Source organism: Schistocerca piceifrons, chromosome 5, assembly GCF_021461385.2.
Source record: "Schistocerca piceifrons isolate TAMUIC-IGC-003096 chromosome 5, iqSchPice1.1, whole genome shotgun sequence".
Classification (NCBI taxonomy): Eukaryota; Metazoa; Arthropoda; class Insecta; order Orthoptera; family Acrididae; genus Schistocerca; species Schistocerca piceifrons.
In genome coordinates, this window is record NC_060142.1 from 599,715,270 (window position 1) to 599,737,082 (window position 21,813).

The 21,813-nt window shown below is 49.9% G+C and overlaps 34 non-coding genes across 34 annotated transcripts; all 34 read left to right on the forward strand.

The window, feature by feature from the left end:
• Positions 1-87: 87 nt before the first annotated feature.
• On the forward strand, positions 88-161 carry Trnan-guu. The gene has a single exon. It is a non-coding gene; the product is annotated as a tRNA-Asn (tRNA).
• Positions 162-850: 689 nt separating this feature from the next.
• On the forward strand, positions 851-922 carry Trnat-cgu. Its single transcript has one exon. It is a non-coding gene; the product is annotated as a tRNA-Thr (tRNA).
• A 333-nt stretch (positions 923-1,255) lies between these two features.
• Positions 1,256-1,329, forward strand: Trnan-guu. The gene has a single exon. It is a non-coding gene; the product is annotated as a tRNA-Asn (tRNA).
• Positions 1,330-2,018: 689 nt separating this feature from the next.
• On the forward strand, positions 2,019-2,090 carry Trnat-cgu. Its single transcript has one exon. It is a non-coding gene; the product is annotated as a tRNA-Thr (tRNA).
• Positions 2,091-2,423: 333 nt separating this feature from the next.
• Positions 2,424-2,497, forward strand: Trnan-guu. The gene has a single exon. It is a non-coding gene; the product is annotated as a tRNA-Asn (tRNA).
• A 689-nt stretch (positions 2,498-3,186) lies between these two features.
• Trnat-cgu lies at positions 3,187-3,258 on the forward strand. The gene has a single exon. It is a non-coding gene; the product is annotated as a tRNA-Thr (tRNA).
• A 333-nt stretch (positions 3,259-3,591) lies between these two features.
• Trnan-guu lies at positions 3,592-3,665 on the forward strand. Its single transcript has one exon. It is a non-coding gene; the product is annotated as a tRNA-Asn (tRNA).
• Positions 3,666-4,354: 689 nt separating this feature from the next.
• Positions 4,355-4,426, forward strand: Trnat-cgu. Its single transcript has one exon. It is a non-coding gene; the product is annotated as a tRNA-Thr (tRNA).
• Positions 4,427-4,759: 333 nt separating this feature from the next.
• Positions 4,760-4,833, forward strand: Trnan-guu. Its single transcript has one exon. It is a non-coding gene; the product is annotated as a tRNA-Asn (tRNA).
• A 689-nt stretch (positions 4,834-5,522) lies between these two features.
• Positions 5,523-5,594, forward strand: Trnat-cgu. The gene has a single exon. It is a non-coding gene; the product is annotated as a tRNA-Thr (tRNA).
• Positions 5,595-5,927: 333 nt separating this feature from the next.
• Positions 5,928-6,001, forward strand: Trnan-guu. The gene has a single exon. It is a non-coding gene; the product is annotated as a tRNA-Asn (tRNA).
• Positions 6,002-6,690: 689 nt separating this feature from the next.
• Trnat-cgu lies at positions 6,691-6,762 on the forward strand. Its single transcript has one exon. It is a non-coding gene; the product is annotated as a tRNA-Thr (tRNA).
• Positions 6,763-7,095: 333 nt separating this feature from the next.
• Trnan-guu lies at positions 7,096-7,169 on the forward strand. The gene has a single exon. It is a non-coding gene; the product is annotated as a tRNA-Asn (tRNA).
• Positions 7,170-7,858: 689 nt separating this feature from the next.
• Positions 7,859-7,930, forward strand: Trnat-cgu. The gene has a single exon. It is a non-coding gene; the product is annotated as a tRNA-Thr (tRNA).
• Positions 7,931-8,263: 333 nt separating this feature from the next.
• On the forward strand, positions 8,264-8,337 carry Trnan-guu. The gene has a single exon. It is a non-coding gene; the product is annotated as a tRNA-Asn (tRNA).
• Positions 8,338-9,026: 689 nt separating this feature from the next.
• Positions 9,027-9,098, forward strand: Trnat-cgu. The gene has a single exon. It is a non-coding gene; the product is annotated as a tRNA-Thr (tRNA).
• A 333-nt stretch (positions 9,099-9,431) lies between these two features.
• Positions 9,432-9,505, forward strand: Trnan-guu. The gene has a single exon. It is a non-coding gene; the product is annotated as a tRNA-Asn (tRNA).
• Positions 9,506-10,194: 689 nt separating this feature from the next.
• On the forward strand, positions 10,195-10,266 carry Trnat-cgu. The gene has a single exon. It is a non-coding gene; the product is annotated as a tRNA-Thr (tRNA).
• A 333-nt stretch (positions 10,267-10,599) lies between these two features.
• Trnan-guu lies at positions 10,600-10,673 on the forward strand. The gene has a single exon. It is a non-coding gene; the product is annotated as a tRNA-Asn (tRNA).
• A 689-nt stretch (positions 10,674-11,362) lies between these two features.
• Trnat-cgu lies at positions 11,363-11,434 on the forward strand. Its single transcript has one exon. It is a non-coding gene; the product is annotated as a tRNA-Thr (tRNA).
• Positions 11,435-11,767: 333 nt separating this feature from the next.
• On the forward strand, positions 11,768-11,841 carry Trnan-guu. Its single transcript has one exon. It is a non-coding gene; the product is annotated as a tRNA-Asn (tRNA).
• Positions 11,842-12,530: 689 nt separating this feature from the next.
• Positions 12,531-12,602, forward strand: Trnat-cgu. The gene has a single exon. It is a non-coding gene; the product is annotated as a tRNA-Thr (tRNA).
• A 333-nt stretch (positions 12,603-12,935) lies between these two features.
• On the forward strand, positions 12,936-13,009 carry Trnan-guu. Its single transcript has one exon. It is a non-coding gene; the product is annotated as a tRNA-Asn (tRNA).
• A 689-nt stretch (positions 13,010-13,698) lies between these two features.
• Trnat-cgu lies at positions 13,699-13,770 on the forward strand. Its single transcript has one exon. It is a non-coding gene; the product is annotated as a tRNA-Thr (tRNA).
• Positions 13,771-14,103: 333 nt separating this feature from the next.
• On the forward strand, positions 14,104-14,177 carry Trnan-guu. Its single transcript has one exon. It is a non-coding gene; the product is annotated as a tRNA-Asn (tRNA).
• A 689-nt stretch (positions 14,178-14,866) lies between these two features.
• Positions 14,867-14,938, forward strand: Trnat-cgu. The gene has a single exon. It is a non-coding gene; the product is annotated as a tRNA-Thr (tRNA).
• A 333-nt stretch (positions 14,939-15,271) lies between these two features.
• Trnan-guu lies at positions 15,272-15,345 on the forward strand. The gene has a single exon. It is a non-coding gene; the product is annotated as a tRNA-Asn (tRNA).
• A 688-nt stretch (positions 15,346-16,033) lies between these two features.
• On the forward strand, positions 16,034-16,105 carry Trnat-cgu. Its single transcript has one exon. It is a non-coding gene; the product is annotated as a tRNA-Thr (tRNA).
• Positions 16,106-16,438: 333 nt separating this feature from the next.
• Trnan-guu lies at positions 16,439-16,512 on the forward strand. The gene has a single exon. It is a non-coding gene; the product is annotated as a tRNA-Asn (tRNA).
• A 689-nt stretch (positions 16,513-17,201) lies between these two features.
• Positions 17,202-17,273, forward strand: Trnat-cgu. Its single transcript has one exon. It is a non-coding gene; the product is annotated as a tRNA-Thr (tRNA).
• Positions 17,274-17,606: 333 nt separating this feature from the next.
• Positions 17,607-17,680, forward strand: Trnan-guu. The gene has a single exon. It is a non-coding gene; the product is annotated as a tRNA-Asn (tRNA).
• Positions 17,681-18,369: 689 nt separating this feature from the next.
• Trnat-cgu lies at positions 18,370-18,441 on the forward strand. The gene has a single exon. It is a non-coding gene; the product is annotated as a tRNA-Thr (tRNA).
• Positions 18,442-18,774: 333 nt separating this feature from the next.
• Trnan-guu lies at positions 18,775-18,848 on the forward strand. Its single transcript has one exon. It is a non-coding gene; the product is annotated as a tRNA-Asn (tRNA).
• Positions 18,849-21,662: 2,814 nt separating this feature from the next.
• Positions 21,663-21,736, forward strand: Trnan-guu. Its single transcript has one exon. It is a non-coding gene; the product is annotated as a tRNA-Asn (tRNA).
• Positions 21,737-21,813: the final 77 nt, after the last annotated feature.

Below are 21,813 nucleotides of genomic sequence, written 5' to 3' on the forward strand. Positions count from 1 at the left end.
GTAAGCAAATGCTACCATTCTGCGAGATTCCTGCAGAAGGTATACGAATTGCGTTGATATACAGAGCACAAGGGAGCCAAAGTCAAGGCCTCCGTGGCGCAATCGGCTAGCGCGTTCGGCTGTTAACCGAAAGGTTGGTGGTTCGAGCCCACCCGGGGGCGAAATCGTTTTAACCGGCACCGAGGTGAGGACATACGTCAACTTTGTTAGAGATACACAGCTAGTGTGACAATTTGGCTGCGTTTGAGTGATGCCACAGAGCCTTATACACATTCAGCCAAGTGACACTGTAGGTAAAAACATGGCCCTACACAGACGTTCTACTGTTTTCCTTTTTATTCGTCATGTGTGACACTGCAGTAGAGGGACGCCCACTACAAAAGACGCATTCTTTACATTCAATTTCAGCATATACGTCGCGAGTGCCATATGACAGGGCCTGTCTCTCGATGTCGATTTGTATTTGGTGTCTCTTAAGTGTCGGTCTGCAGTAGGCCGCTGTTGGCCGAGCGACGTGCAGTCGCCTTACATGAAGCCCCATGGGCAACGCCAGTGCCACTGTGGACAACAGCATACTGTAGCCAGAGAGACGAGCCGAAAGGCGCATTTCGCAGTCGAGCCACGCTGTCCCACAAGCTGTGCACTAGGTCAGGATTGTGCAGACCGCAAACTTTTAGTGGGCCGACGCTCGTCGTCGATCGCAAGGGCGAAACATTCAAGAGATTTGGAAAACGGCAATGTGGACACCCCCAGCAGCAGCTGTGTGCCAAATCCGATATCTGGTCGAGGGCTGCAAGATTCAGTATGATGAAGTACCAATTTGGGGATAGCTCACAAACGCTAAGCTACCGCATTCTTAGCTCAGTGGTAGAGCACTGGTCTCGTAAACCAGGGGTCGTGAGTTCGAACCTCACAGAAGGCATTCATTTTTTAAACCTTCCTGCAAGGAGCGGAGCTATCTCGAGCAGCATCTAACACATGGCAGTACACTGAATGAAAGGGATGTTCTACAACCTATGACAAGTATTCTACTGGCCTCAGAGGTTTTCTGAATGCATAGGTTGAACATTGGTTTGTATGCATTTTGTAGTATAATGTCATGCTTGGCGATGTCATTCGTTTACGAGCCTCGCTACAGTGTGCATGCACGTTATCCATGTGAAGAGGCGTAAGCAAATGCTACCATTCTGCGAGATTCCTGCAGAAGGTATACGAATTGCGTTGATATACAGAGCACAAGGGAGCCAAAGTCAAGGCCTCCGTGGCGCAATCGGCTAGCGCGTTCGGCTGTTAACCGAAAGGTTGGTGGTTCGAGCCCACCCGGGGGCGAAATCGTTTTAACCGGCACCGAGGTGAGGACATACGTCAACTTTGTTAGAGATACACAGCTAGTGTGACAATTTGGCTGCGTTTGAGTGATGCCACAGAGCCTTATACACATTCAGCCAAGTGACACTGTAGGTAAAAACATGGCCCTACACAGACGTTCTACTGTTTTCCTTTTTATTCGTCATGTGTGACACTGCAGTAGAGGGACGCCCACTACAAAAGACGCATTCTTTACATTCAATTTCAGCATATACGTCGCGAGTGCCATATGACAGGGCCTGTCTCTCGATGTCGATTTGTATTTGGTGCCTCTTAAGTGTCGGTCTGCAGTAGGCCGCTGTTGGCCGAGCGACGTGCAGTCGCCTTACATGAAGCCCCATGGGCAACGCCAGTGCCACTGTGGACAACAGCATACTGTAGCCAGAGAGACGAGCCGAAAGGCGCATTTCGCAGTCGAGCCACGCTGTCCCACAAGCTGTGCACTAGGTCAGGATTGTGCAGACCGCAAACTTTTAGTGGGCCGACGCTCGTCGTCGATCGCAAGGGCGAAACATTCAAGAGATTTGGAAAACGGCAATGTGGACACCCCCAGCAGCAGCTGTGTGCCAAATCCGATATCTGGTCGAGGGCTGCAAGATTCAGTATGATGAAGTACCAATTTGGGGATAGCTCACAAACGCTAAGCTACCGCATTCTTAGCTCAGTGGTAGAGCACTGGTCTCGTAAACCAGGGGTCGTGAGTTCGAACCTCACAGAAGGCATTCATTTTTTAAACCTTCCTGCAAGGAGCGGAGCTATCTCGAGCAGCATCTAACACATGGCAGTACACTGAATGAAAGGGATGTTCTACAACCTATGACAAGTATTCTACTGGCCTCAGAGGTTTTCTGAATGCATAGGTTGAACATTGGTTTGTATGCATTTTGTAGTATAATGTCATGCTTGGCGATGTCATTCGTTTACGAGCCTCGCTACAGTGTGCATGCACGTTATCCATGTGAAGAGGCGTAAGCAAATGCTACCATTCTGCGAGATTCCTGCAGAAGGTATACGAATTGCGTTGATATACAGAGCACAAGGGAGCCAAAGTCAAGGCCTCCGTGGCGCAATCGGCTAGCGCGTTCGGCTGTTAACCGAAAGGTTGGTGGTTCGAGCCCACCCGGGGGCGAAATCGTTTTAACCGGCACCGAGGTGAGGACATACGTCAACTTTGTTAGAGATACACAGCTAGTGTGACAATTTGGCTGCGTTTGAGTGATGCCACAGAGCCTTATACACATTCAGCCAAGTGACACTGTAGGTAAAAACATGGCCCTACACAGACGTTCTACTGTTTTCCTTTTTATTCGTCATGTGTGACACTGCAGTAGAGGGACGCCCACTACAAAAGACGCATTCTTTACATTCAATTTCAGCATATACGTCGCGAGTGCCATATGACAGGGCCTGTCTCTCGATGTCGATTTGTATTTGGTGTCTCTTAAGTGTCGGTCTGCAGTAGGCCGCTGTTGGCCGAGCGACGTGCAGTCGCCTTACATGAAGCCCCATGGGCAACGCCAGTGCCACTGTGGACAACAGCATACTGTAGCCAGAGAGACGAGCCGAAAGGCGCATTTCGCAGTCGAGCCACGCTGTCCCACAAGCTGTGCACTAGGTCAGGATTGTGCAGACCGCAAACTTTTAGTGGGCCGACGCTCGTCGTCGATCGCAAGGGCGAAACATTCAAGAGATTTGGAAAACGGCAATGTGGACACCCCCAGCAGCAGCTGTGTGCCAAATCCGATATCTGGTCGAGGGCTGCAAGATTCAGTATGATGAAGTACCAATTTGGGGATAGCTCACAAACGCTAAGCTGCCGCATTCTTAGCTCAGTGGTAGAGCACTGGTCTCGTAAACCAGGGGTCGTGAGTTCGAACCTCACAGAAGGCATTCATTTTTTAAACCTTCCTGCAAGGAGCGGAGCTATCTCGAGCAGCATCTAACACATGGCAGTACACTGAATGAAAGGGATGTTCTACAACCTATGACAAGTATTCTACTGGCCTCAGAGGTTTTCTGAATGCATAGGTTGAACATTGGTTTGTATGCATTTTGTAGTATAATGTCATGCTTGGCGATGTCATTCGTTTACGAGCCTCGCTACAGTGTGCATGCACGTTATCCATGTGAAGAGGCGTAAGCAAATGCTACCATTCTGCGAGATTCCTGCAGAAGGTATACGAATTGCGTTGATATACAGAGCACAAGGGAGCCAAAGTCAAGGCCTCCGTGGCGCAATCGGCTAGCGCGTTCGGCTGTTAACCGAAAGGTTGGTGGTTCGAGCCCACCCGGGGGCGAAATCGTTTTAACCGGCACCGAGGTGAGGACATACGTCAACTTTGTTAGAGATACACAGCTAGTGTGACAATTTGGCTGCGTTTGAGTGATGCCACAGAGCCTTATACACATTCAGCCAAGTGACACTGTAGGTAAAAACATGGCCCTACACAGACGTTCTACTGTTTTCCTTTTTATTCGTCATGTGTGACACTGCAGTAGAGGGACGCCCACTACAAAAGACGCATTCTTTACATTCAATTTCAGCATATACGTCGCGAGTGCCATATGACAGGGCCTGTCTCTCGATGTCGATTTGTATTTGGTGTCTCTTAAGTGTCGGTCTGCAGTAGGCCGCTGTTGGCCGAGCGACGTGCAGTCGCCTTACATGAAGCCCCATGGGCAACGCCAGTGCCACTGTGGACAACAGCATACTGTAGCCAGAGAGACGAGCCGAAAGGCGCATTTCGCAGTCGAGCCACGCTGTCCCACAAGCTGTGCACTAGGTCAGGATTGTGCAGACCGCAAACTTTTAGTGGGCCGACGCTCGTCGTCGATCGCAAGGGCGAAACATTCAAGAGATTTGGAAAACGGCAATGTGGACACCCCCAGCAGCAGCTGTGTGCCAAATCCGATATCTGGTCGAGGGCTGCAAGATTCAGTATGATGAAGTACCAATTTGGGGATAGCTCACAAACGCTAAGCTGCCGCCTTCTTAGCTCAGTGGTAGAGCACTGGTCTCGTAAACCAGGGGTCGTGAGTTCGAACCTCACAGAAGGCATTCATTTTTTAAACCTTCCTGCAAGGAGCGGAGCTATCTCGAGCAGCATCTAACACATGGCAGTACACTGAATGAAAGGAATGTTCTACAACCTATGACAAGTATTCTACTGGCCTCAGAGGTTTTCTGAATGCATAGGTTGAACATTGGTTTGTATGCATTTTGTAGTATAATGTCATGCTTGGCGATGTCATTCGTTTACGAGCCTCGCTACAGTGTGCATGCACGTTATCCATGTGAAGAGGCGTAAGCAAATGCTACCATTCTGCGAGATTCCTGCAGAAGGTATACGAATTGCGTTGATATACAGAGCACAAGGGAGCCAAAGTCAAGGCCTCCGTGGCGCAATCGGCTAGCGCGTTCGGCTGTTAACCGAAAGGTTGGTGGTTCGAGCCCACCCGGGGGCGAAATCGTTTTAACCGGCACCGAGGTGAGGACATACGTCAACTTTGTTAGAGATACACAGCTAGTGTGACAATTTGGCTGCGTTTGAGTGATGCCACAGAGCCTTATACACATTCAGCCAAGTGACACTGTAGGTAAAAACATGGCCCTACACAGACGTTCTACTGTTTTCTTTTTTATTCGTCATGTGTGACACTGCAGTAGAGGGACGCCCACTACAAAAGACGCATTCTTTACATTCAATTTCAGCATATACGTCGCGAGTGCCATATGACAGGGCCTGTCTCTCGATGTCGATTTGTATTTGGTGTCTCTTAAGTGTCGGTCTGCAGTAGGCCGCTGTTGGCCGAGCGACGTGCAGTCGCCTTACATGAAGCCCCATGGGCAACGCCAGTGCCACTGTGGACAACAGCATACTGTAGCCAGAGAGACGAGCCGAAAGGCGCATTTCGCAGTCGAGCCACGCTGTCCCACAAGCTGTGCACTAGGTCAGGATTGTGCAGACCGCAAACTTTTAGTGGGCCGACGCTCGTCGTCGATCGCAAGGGCGAAACATTCAAGAGATTTGGAAAACGGCAATGTGGACACCCCCAGCAGCAGCTGTGTGCCAAATCCGATATCTGGTCGAGGGCTGCAAGATTCAGTATGATGAAGTACCAATTTGGGGATAGCTCACAAACGCTAAGCTGCCGCCTTCTTAGCTCAGTGGTAGAGCACTGGTCTCGTAAACCAGGGGTCGTGAGTTCGAACCTCACAGAAGGCATTCATTTTTTAAACCTTCCTGCAAGGAGCGGAGCTATCTCGAGCAGCATCTAACACATGGCAGTACACTGAATGAAAGGGATGTTCTACAACCTATGACAAGTATTCTACTGGCCTCAGAGGTTTTCTGAATGCATAGGTTGAACATTGGTTTGTATGCATTTTGTAGTATAATGTCATGCTTGGCGATGTCATTCGTTTACGAGCCTCGCTACAGTGTGCATGCACGTTATCCATGTGAAGAGGCGTAAGCAAATGCTACCATTCTGCGAGATTCCTGCAGAAGGTATACGAATTGCGTTGATATACAGAGCACAAGGGAGCCAAAGTCAAGGCCTCCGTGGCGCAATCGGCTAGCGCGTTCGGCTGTTAACCGAAAGGTTGGTGGTTCGAGCCCACCCGGGGGCGAAATCGTTTTAACCGGCACCGAGGTGAGGACATACGTCAACTTTGTTAGAGATACACAGCTAGTGTGACAATTTGGCTGCGTTTGAGTGATGCCACAGAGCCTTATACACATTCAGCCAAGTGACACTGTAGGTAAAAACATGGCCCTACACAGACGTTCTACTGTTTTCCTTTTTATTCGTCATGTGTGACACTGCAGTAGAGGGACGCCCACTACAAAAGACGCATTCTTTACATTCAATTTCAGCATATACGTCGCGAGTGCCATATGACAGGGCCTGTCTCTCGATGTCGATTTGTATTTGGTGTCTCTTAAGTGTCGGTCTGCAGTAGGCCGCTGTTGGCCGAGCGACGTGCAGTCGCCTTACATGAAGCCCCATGGGCAACGCCAGTGCCACTGTGGACAACAGCATACTGTAGCCAGAGAGACGAGCCGAAAGGCGCATTTCGCAGTCGAGCCACGCTGTCCCACAAGCTGTGCACTAGGTCAGGATTGTGCAGACCGCAAACTTTTAGTGGGCCGACGCTCGTCGTCGATCGCAAGGGCGAAACATTCAAGAGATTTGGAAAACGGCAATGTGGACACCCCCAGCAGCAGCTGTGTGCCAAATCCGATATCTGGTCGAGGGCTGCAAGATTCAGTATGATGAAGTACCAATTTGGGGATAGCTCACAAACGCTAAGCTGCCGCCTTCTTAGCTCAGTGGTAGAGCACTGGTCTCGTAAACCAGGGGTCGTGAGTTCGAACCTCACAGAAGGCATTCATTTTTTAAACCTTCCTGCAAGGAGCGGAGCTATCTCGAGCAGCATCTAACACATGGCAGTACACTGAATGAAAGGAATGTTCTACAACCTATGACAAGTATTCTACTGGCCTCAGAGGTTTTCTGAATGCATAGGTTGAACATTGGTTTGTATGCATTTTGTAGTATAATGTCATGCTTGGCGATGTCATTCGTTTACGAGCCTCGCTACAGTGTGCATGCACGTTATCCATGTGAAGAGGCGTAAGCAAATGCTACCATTCTGCGAGATTCCTGCAGAAGGTATACGAATTGCGTTGATATACAGAGCACAAGGGAGCCAAAGTCAAGGCCTCCGTGGCGCAATCGGCTAGCGCGTTCGGCTGTTAACCGAAAGGTTGGTGGTTCGAGCCCACCCGGGGGCGAAATCGTTTTAACCGGCACCGAGGTGAGGACATACGTCAACTTTGTTAGAGATACACAGCTAGTGTGACAATTTGGCTGCGTTTGAGTGATGCCACAGAGCCTTATACACATTCAGCCAAGTGACACTGTAGGTAAAAACATGGCCCTACACAGACGTTCTACTGTTTTCCTTTTTATTCGTCATGTGTGACACTGCAGTAGAGGGACGCCCACTACAAAAGACGCATTCTTTACATTCAATTTCAGCATATACGTCGCGAGTGCCATATGACAGGGCCTGTCTCTCGATGTCGATTTGTATTTGGTGTCTCTTAAGTGTCGGTCTGCAGTAGGCCGCTGTTGGCCGAGCGACGTGCAGTCGCCTTACATGAAGCCCCATGGGCAACGCCAGTGCCACTGTGGACAACAGCATACTGTAGCCAGAGAGACGAGCCGAAAGGCGCATTTCGCAGTCGAGCCACGCTGTCCCACAAGCTGTGCACTAGGTCAGGATTGTGCAGACCGCAAACTTTTAGTGGGCCGACGCTCGTCGTCGATCGCAAGGGCGAAACATTCAAGAGATTTGGAAAACGGCAATGTGGACACCCCCAGCAGCAGCTGTGTGCCAAATCCGATATCTGGTCGAGGGCTGCAAGATTCAGTATGATGAAGTACCAATTTGGGGATAGCTCACAAACGCTAAGCTGCCGCCTTCTTAGCTCAGTGGTAGAGCACTGGTCTCGTAAACCAGGGGTCGTGAGTTCGAACCTCACAGAAGGCATTCATTTTTTAAACCTTCCTGCAAGGAGCGGAGCTATCTCGAGCAGCATCTAACACATGGCAGTACACTGAATGAAAGGAATGTTCTACAACCTATGACAAGTATTCTACTGGCCTCAGAGGTTTTCTGAATGCATAGGTTGAACATTGGTTTGTATGCATTTTGTAGTATAATGTCATGCTTGGCGATGTCATTCGTTTACGAGCCTCGCTACAGTGTGCATGCACGTTATCCATGTGAAGAGGCGTAAGCAAATGCTACCATTCTGCGAGATTCCTGCAGAAGGTATACGAATTGCGTTGATATACAGAGCACAAGGGAGCCAAAGTCAAGGCCTCCGTGGCGCAATCGGCTAGCGCGTTCGGCTGTTAACCGAAAGGTTGGTGGTTCGAGCCCACCCGGGGGCGAAATCGTTTTAACCGGCACCGAGGTGAGGACATACGTCAACTTTGTTAGAGATACACAGCTAGTGTGACAATTTGGCTGCGTTTGAGTGATGCCACAGAGCCTTATACACATTCAGCCAAGTGACACTGTAGGTAAAAACATGGCCCTACACAGACGTTCTACTGTTTTCCTTTTTATTCGTCATGTGTGACACTGCAGTAGAGGGACGCCCACTACAAAAGACGCATTCTTTACATTCAATTTCAGCATATACGTCGCGAGTGCCATATGACAGGGCCTGTCTCTCGATGTCGATTTGTATTTGGTGTCTCTTAAGTGTCGGTCTGCAGTAGGCCGCTGTTGGCCGAGCGACGTGCAGTCGCCTTACATGAAGCCCCATGGGCAACGCCAGTGCCACTGTGGACAACAGCATACTGTAGCCAGAGAGACGAGCCGAAAGGCGCATTTCGCAGTCGAGCCACGCTGTCCCACAAGCTGTGCACTAGGTCAGGATTGTGCAGACCGCAAACTTTTAGTGGGCCGACGCTCGTCGTCGATCGCAAGGGCGAAACATTCAAGAGATTTGGAAAACGGCAATGTGGACACCCCCAGCAGCAGCTGTGTGCCAAATCCGATATCTGGTCGAGGGCTGCAAGATTCAGTATGATGAAGTACCAATTTGGCGATAGCTCACAAACGCTAAGCTGCCGCCTTCTTAGCTCAGTGGTAGAGCACTGGTCTCGTAAACCAGGGGTCGTGAGTTCGAACCTCACAGAAGGCATTCATTTTTTAAACCTTCCTGCAAGGAGCGGAGCTATCTCGAGCAGCATCTAACACATGGCAGTACACTGAATGAAAGGGATGTTCTACAACCTATGACAAGTATTCTACTGGCCTCAGAGGTTTTCTGAATGCATAGGTTGAACATTGGTTTGTATGCATTTTGTAGTATAATGTCATGCTTGGCGATGTCATTCGTTTACGAGCCTCGCTACAGTGTGCATGCACGTTATCCATGTGAAGAGGCGTAAGCAAATGCTACCATTCTGCGAGATTCCTGCAGAAGGTATACGAATTGCGTTGATATACAGAGCACAAGGGAGCCAAAGTCAAGGCCTCCGTGGCGCAATCGGCTAGCGCGTTCGGCTGTTAACCGAAAGGTTGGTGGTTCGAGCCCACCCGGGGGCGAAATCGTTTTAACCGGCACCGAGGTGAGGACATACGTCAACTTTGTTAGAGATACACAGCTAGTGTGACAATTTGGCTGCGTTTGAGTGATGCCACAGAGCCTTATACACATTCAGCCAAGTGACACTGTAGGTAAAAACATGGCCCTACACAGACGTTCTACTGTTTTCCTTTTTATTCGTCATGTGTGACACTGCAGTAGAGGGACGCCCACTACAAAAGACGCATTCTTTACATTCAATTTCAGCATATACGTTGCGAGTGCCATATGACAGGGCCTGTCTCTCGATGTCGATTTGTATTTGGTGTCTCTTAAGTGTCGGTCTGCAGTAGGCCGCTGTTGGCCGAGCGACGTGCAGTCGCCTTACATGAAGCCCCATGGGCAACGCCAGTGCCACTGTGGACAACAGCATACTGTAGCCAGAGAGACGAGCCGAAAGGCGCATTTCGCAGTCGAGCCACGCTGTCCCACAAGCTGTGCACTAGGTCAGGATTGTGCAGACCGCAAACTTTTAGTGGGCCGACGCTCGTCGTCGATCGCAAGGGCGAAACATTCAAGAGATTTGGAAAACGGCAATGTGGACACCCCCAGCAGCAGCTGTGTGCCAAATCCGATATCTGGTCGAGGGCTGCAAGATTCAGTATGATGAAGTACCAATTTGGGGATAGCTCACAAACGCTAAGCTGCCGCCTTCTTAGCTCAGTGGTAGAGCACTGGTCTCGTAAACCAGGGGTCGTGAGTTCGAACCTCACAGAAGGCATTCATTTTTTAAACCTTCCTGCAAGGAGCGGAGCTATCTCGAGCAGCATCTAACACATGGCAGTACACTGAATGAAAGGAATGTTCTACAACCTATGACAAGTATTCTACTGGCCTCAGAGGTTTTCTGAATGCATAGGTTGAACATTGGTTTGTATGCATTTTGTAGTATAATGTCATGCTTGGCGATGTCATTCGTTTACGAGCCTCGCTACAGTGTGCATGCACGTTATCCATGTGAAGAGGCGTAAGCAAATGCTACCATTCTGCGAGATTCCTGCAGAAGGTATACGAATTGCGTTGATATACAGAGCACAAGGGAGCCAAAGCCAAGGCCTCCGTGGCGCAATCGGCTAGCGCGTTCGGCTGTTAACCGAAAGGTTGGTGGTTCGAGCCCACCCGGGGGCGAAATCGTTTTAACCGGCACCGAGGTGAGGACATACGTCAACTTTGTTAGAGATACACAGCTAGTGTGACAATTTGGCTGCGTTTGAGTGATGCCACAGAGCCTTATACACATTCAGCCAAGTGACACTGTAGGTAAAAACATGGCCCTACACAGACGTTCTACTGTTTTCCTTTTTATTCGTCATGTGTGACACTGCAGTAGAGGGACGCCCACTACAAAAGACGCATTCTTTACATTCAATTTCAGCATATACGTCGCGAGTGCCATATGACAGGGCCTGTCTCTCGATGTCGATTTGTATTTGGTGTCTCTTAAGTGTCGGTCTGCAGTAGGCCGCTGTTGGCCGAGCGACGTGCAGTCGCCTTACATGAAGCCCCATGGGCAACGCCAGTGCCACTGTGGACAACAGCATACTGTAGCCAGAGAGACGAGCCGAAAGGCGCATTTCGCAGTCGAGCCACGCTGTCCCACAAGCTGTGCACTAGGTCAGGATTGTGCAGACCGCAAACTTTTAGTGGGCCGACGCTCGTCGTCGATCGCAAGGGCGAAACATTCAAGAGATTTGGAAAACGGCAATGTGGACACCCCCAGCAGCAGCTGTGTGCCAAATCCGATATCTGGTCGAGGGCTGCAAGATTCAGTATGATGAAGTACCAATTTGGGGATAGCTCACAAACGCTAAGCTGCCGCCTTCTTAGCTCAGTGGTAGAGCACTGGTCTCGTAAACCAGGGGTCGTGAGTTCGAACCTCACAGAAGGCATTCATTTTTTAAACCTTCCTGCAAGGAGCGGAGCTATCTCGAGCAGCATCTAACACATGGCAGTACACTGAATGAAAGGGATGTTCTACAACCTATGACAAGTATTCTACTGGCCTCAGAGGTTTTCTGAATGCATAGGTTGAACATTGGTTTGTATGCATTTTGTAGTATAATGTCATGCTTGGCGATGTCATTCGTTTACGAGCCTCGCTACAGTGTGCATGTACGTTATCCATGTGAAGAGGCGTAAGCAAATGCTACCATTCTGCGAGATTCCTGCAGAAGGTATACGAATTGCGTTGATATACAGAGCACAAGGGAGCCAAAGTCAAGGCCTCCGTGGCGCAATCGGCTAGCGCGTTCGGCTGTTAACCGAAAGGTTGGTGGTTCGAGCCCACCCGGGGGCGAAATCGTTTTAACCGGCACCGAGGTGAGGACATACGTCAACTTTGTTAGAGATACACAGCTAGTGTGACAATTTGGCTGCGTTTGAGTGATGCCACAGAGCCTTATACACATTCAGCCAAGTGACACTGTAGGTAAAAACATGGCCCTACACAGACGTTCTACTGTTTTCCTTTTTATTCGTCATGTGTGACACTGCAGTAGAGGGACGCCCACTACAAAAGACGCATTCTTTACATTCAATTTCAGCATATACGTCGCGAGTGCCATATGACAGGGCCTGTCTCCCGATGTCGATTTGTATTTGGTGTCTCTTAAGTGTCGGTCTGCAGTAGGCCGCTGTTGGCCGAGCGACGTGCAGTCGCCTTACATGAAGCCCCATGGGCAACGCCAGTGCCACTGTGGACAACAGCATACTGTAGCCAGAGAGACGAGCCGAAAGGCGCATTTCGCAGTCGAGCCACGCTGTCCCACAAGCTGTGCACTAGGTCAGGATTGTGCAGACCGCAAACTTTTAGTGGGCCGACGCTCGTCGTCGATCGCAAGGGCGAAACATTCAAGAGATTTGGAAAACGGCAATGTGGACACCCCCAGCAGCAGCTGTGTGCCAAATCCGATATCTGGTCGAGGGCTGCAAGATTCAGTATGATGAAGTACCAATTTGGGGATAGCTCACAAACGCTAAGCTGCCGCCTTCTTAGCTCAGTGGTAGAGCACTGGTCTCGTAAACCAGGGGTCGTGAGTTCGAACCTCACAGAAGGCATTCATTTTTTAAACCTTCCTGCAAGGAGCGGAGCTATCTCGAGCAGCATCTAACACATGGCAGTACACTGAATGAAAGGAATGTTCTACAACCTATGACAAGTATTCTACTGGCCTCAGAGGTTTTCTGAATGCATAGGTTGAACATTGGTTTGTATGCATTTTGTAGTATAATGTCATGCTTGGCGATGTCATTCGTTTACGAGCCTCGCTACAGTGTGCATGCACGTTATCCATGTGAAGAGGCGTAAGCAAATGCTACCATTCTGCGAGATTCCTGCAGAAGGTACACGAATTGCGTTGATATACAGAGCACAAGGGAGCCAAAGCCAAGGCCTCCGTGGCGCAATCGGCTAGCGCGTTCGGCTGTTAACCGAAAGGTTGGTGGTTCGAGCCCACCCAGGGGCGAAATCGTTTTAACCGGCACCGAGGTGAGGACATACGTCAACTTTGTTAGAGATACACAGCTAGTGTGACAATTTGGCTGCGTTTGAGTGATGCCACAGAGCCTTATACACATTCAGCCAAGTGACACTGTAGGTAAAAACATGGCCCTACACAGACGTTCTACTGTTTTCCTTTTTATTCGTCATGTGTGACACTGCAGTAGAGGGACGCCCACTACAAAAGACGCATTCTTTACATTCAATTTCAGCATATACGTCGCGAGTGCCATATGACAGGGCCTGTCTCTCGATGTCGATTTGTATTTGGTGTCTCTTAAGTGTCGGTCTGCAGTAGGCCGCTGTTGGCCGAGCGACGTGCAGTCGCCTTACATGAAGCCCCATGGGCAACGCCAGTGCCACTGTGGACAACAGCATACTGTAGCCAGAGAGACGAGCCGAAAGGCGCATTTCGCAGTCGAGCCACGCTGTCCCACAAGCTGTGCACTAGGTCAGGATTGTGCAGACCGCAAACTTTTAGTGGGCCGACGCTCGTCGTCGATCGCAAGGGCGAAACATTCAAGAGATTTGGAAAACGGCAATGTGGACACCCCCAGCAGCAGCTGTGTGCCAAATCCGATATCTGGTCGAGGGCTGCAAGATTCAGTATGATGAAGTACCAATTTGGGGATAGCTCACAAACGCTAAGCTGCCGCCTTCTTAGCTCAGTGGTAGAGCACTGGTCTCGTAAACCAGGGGTCGTGAGTTCGAACCTCACAGAAGGCATTCATTTTTTAAACCTTCCTGCAAGGAGCGGAGCTATCTCGAGCAGCATCTAACACATGGCAGTACACTGAATGAAAGGGATGTTCTACAACCTATGACAAGTATTCTACTGGCCTCAGAGGTTTTCTGAATGCATAGGTTGAACATTGGTTTGTATGCATTTTGTAGTATAATGTCATGCTTGGCGATGTCATTCGTTTACGAGCCTCGCTACAGTGTGCATGCACGTTATCCATGTGAAGAGGCGTAAGCAAATGCTACCATTCTGCGAGATTCCTGCAGAAGGTATACGAATTGCGTTGATATACAGAGCACAAGGGAGCCAAAGTCAAGGCCTCCGTGGCGCAATCGGCTAGCGCGTTCGGCTGTTAACCGAAAGGTTGGTGGTTCGAGCCCACCCGGGGGCGAAATCGTTTTAACCGGCACCGAGGTGAGGACATACGTCAACTTTGTTAGAGATACACAGCTAGTGTGACAATTTGGCTGCGTTTGAGTGATGCCACAGAGCCTTATACACATTCAGCCAAGTGACACTGTAGGTAAAAACATGGCCCTACACAGACGTTCTACTGTTTTCCTTTTTATTCGTCATGTGTGACACTGCAGTAGAGGGACGCCCACTACAAAAGACGCATTCTTTACATTCAATTTCAGCATATACGTCGCGAGTGCCATATGACAGGGCCTGTCTCCCGATGTCGATTTGTATTTGGTGTCTCTTAAGTGTCGGTCTGCAGTAGGCCGCTGTTGGCCGAGCGACGTGCAGTCGCCTTACATGAAGCCCCATGGGCAACGCCAGTGCCACTGTGGACAACAGCATACTGTAGCCAGAGAGACGAGCCGAAAGGCGCATTTCGCAGTCGAGCCACGCTGTCCCACAAGCTGTGCACTAGGTCAGGATTGTGCAGACCGCAAACTTTTAGTGGGCCGACGCTCGTCGTCGATCGCAAGGGCGAAACATTCAAGAGATTTGGAAAACGGCAATGTGGACACCCCCAGCAGCAGCTGTGTGCCAAATCCGATATCTGGTCGAGGGCTGCAAGATTCAGTATGATGAAGTACCAATTTGGGGATAGCTCACAAACGCTAAGCTGCCGCCTTCTTAGCTCAGTGGTAGAGCACTGGTCTCGTAAACCAGGGGTCGTGAGTTCGAACCTCACAGAAGGCATTCATTTTTTAAACCTTCCTGCAAGGAGCGGAGCTATCTCGAGCAGCATCTAACACATGGCAGTACACTGAATGAAAGGAATGTTCTACAACCTATGACAAGTATTCTACTGGCCTCAGAGGTTTTCTGAATGCATAGGTTGAACATTGGTTTGTATGCATTTTGTAGTATAATGTCATGCTTGGCGATGTCATTCGTTTACGAGCCTCGCTACAGTGTGCATGCACGTTATCCATGTGAAGAGGCGTAAGCAAATGCTACCATTCTGCGAGATTCCTGCAGAAGGTATACGAATTGCGTTGATATACAGAGCACAAGGGAGCCAAAGTCAAGGCCTCCGTGGCGCAATCGGCTAGCGCGTTCGGCTGTTAACCGAAAGGTTGGTGGTTCGAGCCCACCCGGGGGCGAAATCGTTTTAACCGGCACCGAGGTGAGGACATACGTCAACTTTGTTAGAGATACACAGCTAGTGTGACAATTTGGCTGCGTTTGAGTGATGCCACAGAGCCTTATACACATTCAGCCAAGTGACACTGTAGGTAAAAACATGGCCCTACACAGACGTTCTACTGTTTTCCTTTTTATTCGTCATGTGTGACACTGCAGTAGAGGGACGCCCACTACAAAAGACGCATTCTTTACATTCAATTTCAGCATATACGTCGCGAGTGCCATATGACAGGGCCTGTCTCTCGATGTCGATTTGTATTTGGTGTCTCTTAAGTGTCGGTCTGCAGTAGGCCGCTGTTGGCCGAGCGACGTGCAGTCGCCTTACATGAAGCCCCATGGGCAACGCCATGCCACTGTGGACAACAGCATACTGTAGCCAGAGAGACGAGCCGAAAGGCGCATTTCGCAGTCGAGCCACGCTGTCCCACAAGCTGTGCACTAGGTCAGGATTGTGCAGACCGCAAACTTTTAGTGGGCCGACGCTCGTCGTCGATCGCAAGGGCGAAACATTCAAGAGATTTGGAAAACGGCAATGTGGACACCCCCAGCAGCAGCTGTGTGCCAAATCCGATATCTGGTAGAGGGCTGCAAGATTCAGTATGATGAAGTACCAATTTGGGGATAGCTCACAAACGCTAAGCTGCCGCCTTCTTAGCTCAGTGGTAGAGCACTGGTCTCGTAAACCAGGGGTCGTGAGTTCGAACCTCACAGAAGGCATTCATTTTTTAAACCTTCCTGCAAGGAGCGGAGCTATCTCGAGCAGCATCTAACACATGGCAGTACACTGAATGAAAGGAATGTTCTACAACCTATGACAAGTATTCTACTGGCCTCAGAGGTTTTCTGAATGCATAGGTTGAACATTGGTTTGTATGCATTTTGTAGTATAATGTCATGCTTGGCGATGTCATTCGTTTACGAGCCTCGCTACAGTGTGCATGCACGTTATCCATGTGAAGAGGCGTAAGCAAATGCTACCATTCTGCGAGATTCCTGCAGAAGGTATACGAATTGCGTTGATATACAGAGCACAAGGGAGCCAAAGTCAAGGCCTCCGTGGCGCAATCGGCTAGCGCGTTCGGCTGTTAACCGAAAGGTTGGTGGTTCGAGCCCACCCGGGGGCGAAATCGTTTTAACCGGCACCGAGGTGAGGACATACGTCAACTTTGTTAGAGATACACAGCTAGTGTGACAATTTGGCTGCGTTTGAGTGATGCCACAGAGCCTTATACACATTCAGCCAAGTGACACTGTAGGTAAAAACATGGCCCTACACAGACGTTCTACTGTTTTCCTTTTTATTCGTCATGTGTGACACTGCAGTAGAGGGACGCCCACTACAAAAGACGCATTCTTTACATTCAATTTCAGCATATACGTCGCGAGTGCCATATGACAGGGCCTGTCTCTCGATGTCGATTTGTATTTGGTGTCTCTTAAGTGTCGGTCTGCAGTAGGCCGCTGTTGGCCGAGCGACGTGCAGTCGCCTTACATGAAGCCCCATGGGCAACGCCAGTGCCACTGTGGACAACAGCATACTGTAGCCAGAGAGACGAGCCGAAAGGCGCATTTCGCAGTCGAGCCACGCTGTCCCACAAGCTGTGCACTAGGTCAGGATTGTGCAGACCGCAAACTTTTAGTGGGCCGACGCTCGTCGTCGATCGCAAGGGCGAAACATTCAAGAGATTTGGAAAACGGCAATGTGGACACCCCCAGCAGCAGCTGTGTGCCAAATCCGATATCTGGTCGAGGGCTGCAAGATTCAGTATGATGAAGTACCAATTTGGGGATAGCTCACAAACGCTAAGCTGCCGCCTTCTTAGCTCAGTGGTAGAGCACTGGTCTCGTAAACCAGGGGTCGTGAGTTCGAACCTCACAGAAGGCATTCATTTTTTAAACCTTCCTGCAAGGAGCGGAGCTATCTCGAGCAGCATCTAACACATGGCAGTACACTGAATGAAAGGAATGTTCTACAACCTATGACAAGTATTCTACTGGCCTCAGAGGTTTTCTGAATGCATAGGTTGAACATTGGTTTGTATGCATTTTGTAGTATAATGTCATGCTTGGCGATGTCATTCGTTTACGAGCCTCGCTACAGTGTGCATGCACGTTATCCATGTGAAGAGGCGTAAGCAAATGCTACCATTCTGCGAGATTCCTGCAGAAGGTATACGAATTGCGTTGATATACAGAGCACAAGGGAGCCAAAGTCAAGGCCTCCGTGGCGCAATCGGCTAGCGCGTTCGGCTGTTAACCGAAAGGTTGGTGGTTCGAGCCCACCCGGGGGCGAAATCGTTTTAACCGGCACCGAGGTGAGGACATACGTCAACTTTGTTAGAGATACACAGCTAGTGTGACAATTTGGCTGCGTTTGAGTGATGCCACAGAGCCTTATACACATTCAGCCAAGTGACACTGTAGGTAAAAACATGGCCCTACACAGACGTTCTACTGTTTTCCTTTTTATTCGTCATGTGTGACACTGCAGTAGAGGGACGCCCACTACAAAAGACGCATTCTTTACATTCAATTTCAGCATATACGTCGCGAGTGCCATATGACAGGGCCTGTCTCTCGATGTCGATTTGTATTTGGTGTCTCTTAAGTGTCGGTCTGCAGTAGGCCGCTGTTGGCCGAGCGACGTGCAGTCGCCTTACATGAAGCCCCATGGGCAACGCCAGTGCCACTGTGGACAACAGCATACTGTAGCCAGAGAGACGAGCCGAAAGGCGCATTTCGCAGTCGAGCCACGCTGTCCCACAAGCTGTGCACTAGGTCAGGATTGTGCAGACCGCAAACTTTTAGTGGGCCGACGCTCGTCGTCGATCGCAAGGGCGAAACATTCAAGAGATTTGGAAAACGGCAATGTGGACACCCCCAGCAGCAGCTGTGTGCCAAATCCGATATCTGGTCGAGGGCTGCAAGATTCAGTATGATGAAGTACCAATTTGGGGATAGCTCACAAACGCTAAGCTGCCGCCTTCTTAGCTCAGTGGTAGAGCACTGGTCTCGTAAACCAGGGGTCGTGAGTTCGAACCTCACAGAAGGCATTCATTTTTTAAACCTTCCTGCAAGGAGCGGAGCTATCTCGAGCAGCATCTAACACATGGCAGTACACTGAATGAAAGGAATGTTCTACAACCTATGACAAGTATTCTACTGGCCTCAGAGGTTTTCTGAATGCATAGGTTGAACATTGGTTTGTATGCATTTTGTAGTATAATGTCATGCTTGGCGATGTCATTCGTTTACGAGCCTCGCTACAGTGTGCATGCACGTTATCCATGTGAAGAGGCGTAAGCAAATGCTACCATTCTGCGAGATTCCTGCAGAAGGTATACGAATTGCGTTGATATACAGAGCACAAGGGAGCCAAAGTCAAGGCCTCCGTGGCGCAATCGGCTAGCGCGTTCGGCTGTTAACCGAAAGGTTGGTGGTTCGAGCCCACCCGGGGGCGAAATCGTTTTAACCGGCACCGAGGTGAGGACATACGTCAACTTTGTTAGAGATACACAGCTAGTGTGACAATTTGGCTGCGTTTGAGTGATGCCACAGAGCCTTATACACATTCAGCCAAGTGACACTGTAGGTAAAAACATGGCCCTACACAGACGTTCTACTGTTTTCCTTTTTATTCGTCATGTGTGACACTGCAGTAGAGGGACGCCCACTACAAAAGACGCATTCTTTACATTCAATTTCAGCATATACGTCGCGAGTGCCATATGACAGGGCCTGTCTCTCGATGTCGATTTGTATTTGGTGTCTCTTAAGTGTCGGTCTGCAGTAGGCCGCTGTTGGCCGAGCGACGTGCAGTCGCCTTACATGAAGCCCCATGGGCAACGCCAGTGCCACTGTGGACAACAGCATACTGTAGCCAGAGAGACGAGCCGAAAGGCGCATTTCGCAGTCGAGCCACGCTGTCCCACAAGCTGTGCACTAGGTCAGGATTGTGCAGACCGCAAACTTTTAGTGGGCCGACGCTCGTCGTCGATCGCAAGGGCGAAACATTCAAGAGATTTGGAAAACGGCAATGTGGACACCCCCAGCAGCAGCTGTGTGCCAAATCCGATATCTGGTCGAGGGCTGCAAGATTCAGTATGATGAAGTACCAATTTGGGGATAGCTCACAAACGCTAAGCTGCCGCCTTCTTAGCTCAGTGGTAGTGTGGACGTGCCTAGTCTTCCGCTCCGCCGTAGCGTTACGTATAGTGGACTATCGTTTTTGTTACGTGTTGTGTTGCAACTTCTGAGAGTATTTCTCCGTCGTTGTTTCGTACCTTGTGTTACTTTCTGTCCTTATTTCAGTGTTTTTTGTGTAGCGGTTTCGACCGCATATTTTGAAAATGTCGTCCCAGGTTATTCCTCGTCAGGCTACAGTTAGTTTTGCTTTTGACAAGTCAACCCGCCATGTGCAACCTAGTTCTCTTGAGATTCATGATTGGTTGGTAGATACCTTTGGTGTTCATTCGGATCAGGTGCACACTGCTTATTTTGATACCGAACTGTATGTTTTCTTTGTTAAGTTTATGGACCCACTTCAGGTTGATAAAATTCTTTCTAAATATGGTCATCAAGTTCTCTTTCGGCATCGGGATGATTCTGTAAGTACCGTGCTGCTTTCCAATGCTTCCATCACGTATACCAATGTTCGTGTTTACAACCTTCCACCGGAGGTGGATAATGTCTATCTTAAGGAGGGTCTACAGAAGTATGGTGATGTAAAGAGCATTCGCCTTGAACGCTGGTCAAGCCAACATCGCCTGCAATGTTACAGTGGTATTCGTTCAGTCGAAATGCACGTTAAGCAGAATATTCCATCTCACCTGCAGATCGGTGGATATCGTGTCCATGTAACATATAGTGGTCAGGTTGGCACCTGTTTTTTGTGCAATGAAAGTGGTCACGTGCGTACCGACTGTCCGCGGAGAGTTTTTGTTTTAAAAAATTCTCTCGAACAGCGTCGCAAGTTAACGGTCGCTGACCTCGTTGCAGGTGGTTCTGCTCTTGGTGTAGCACAGTCCAGTGGTAGTAGCGCCCCGCCACAGGTTTTGCGCACCCCTGATACAGAATTTCCTCCTTTGCGTGCTAAATCTGATGTTGTTCCGTCTGTCCCTCAGGTGGGTGTGCCACTTTTGAATAATAAGAGGCGTCGCCCACACGATGGAAATAGTACGGATGAGGATCTCCCTGAGATGCCCCAGTCCGAGCGACCGGCATCCTCCGAGCCACTGTGTACTGTAGCTGCTCCCTGCCCTCCTGAGGTAGCGGTTCCGGTGGCGGCTGCTGGCGCCCCTCCGGCCTCCGACGCAGCTTCTCTCGAGTCGGGTCGTCGGTCGGGCCTGTTGGCGCCGTCTTCCGAACCGACTTCGATGTCACAACAAGTGGAGCCGCGACAACTTCCTGCTTCGCTGCCCCATACCTCTGCCAGCGGAGCTGCTCCGCTTCCTTCCAACTCTGCGGCCTCGGACCTTCCTGCTCACGTTTCGCCTCCGTGCAGTCCATGTTTGCCGGAAGCTAGTGCAGGTGTTGACCATTCCGTTTTGTCGGATGTTTCCCCCGCGACCCCGGATCCCGCATGTGGACCGGCGCGGGTGGTGTCGGATACAGAACTTGACCCTCCTACGTCACCGGCGGCTGAAGTTTCCTTGCCCGTCAGCCGACGCAAGTTACGCGTTCAGCCGAACGTTAATGCTGTTCGTAAAAAACCGAAACGTAAGGGATCCGCGGAACGGGGTAGCAGTCCCCCTCCCTCGGATGCCTCCGTCACCCCTGCTATGGACTGTGACGCTGGTGCGTCGGTGTAGGTGATTTGTTTTCTCGCTTTTCTCTCTATGGTTCAAGCATACACCTTAAAAAAAAAAAAAAAAAAAAAAAAAAGTGGTAGAGCACTGGTCTCGTAAACCAGGGGTCGTGAGTTCGAACCTCACAGAAGGCATTCATTTTTTAAACCTTCCTGCAAGGAGCGGAGCTATCTCGAGCAGCATCTAACACATGGCAGTACACTGAATGAAAGGGATGTTCTACAACCTATGACAAGTATTCTACTGGCCTCAGAGGTTTTCTGAATGCATAGGTTGAACATTGGTTTGTATGCATTTTGTAGTATAATGTCATGCTTGGCGATGTCATTCGTTTACGAGCCTCGCTACAGTGTGCATGCACGTTATCCATGTGAAGAGGCGTAAGCAAATGCTACCATTCTGCGAGATTCCTGCAGAAGGTATACGAATTGCGTTGATATACAGAGCACAAGGGAGCCAAAGTCAAGGCCTCCGTGGCGCAATCGGCTAGCGCGTTCGGCTGTTAACCAAAAGGTTGGTGGTTCGAGCCCACCCGGGGGCGAAATCGTTTTAACCGGCACCGAGGTGAGGACATACGTCAACTTTGTTAGAGATACACAGCTAGTGTGACAATTTGGC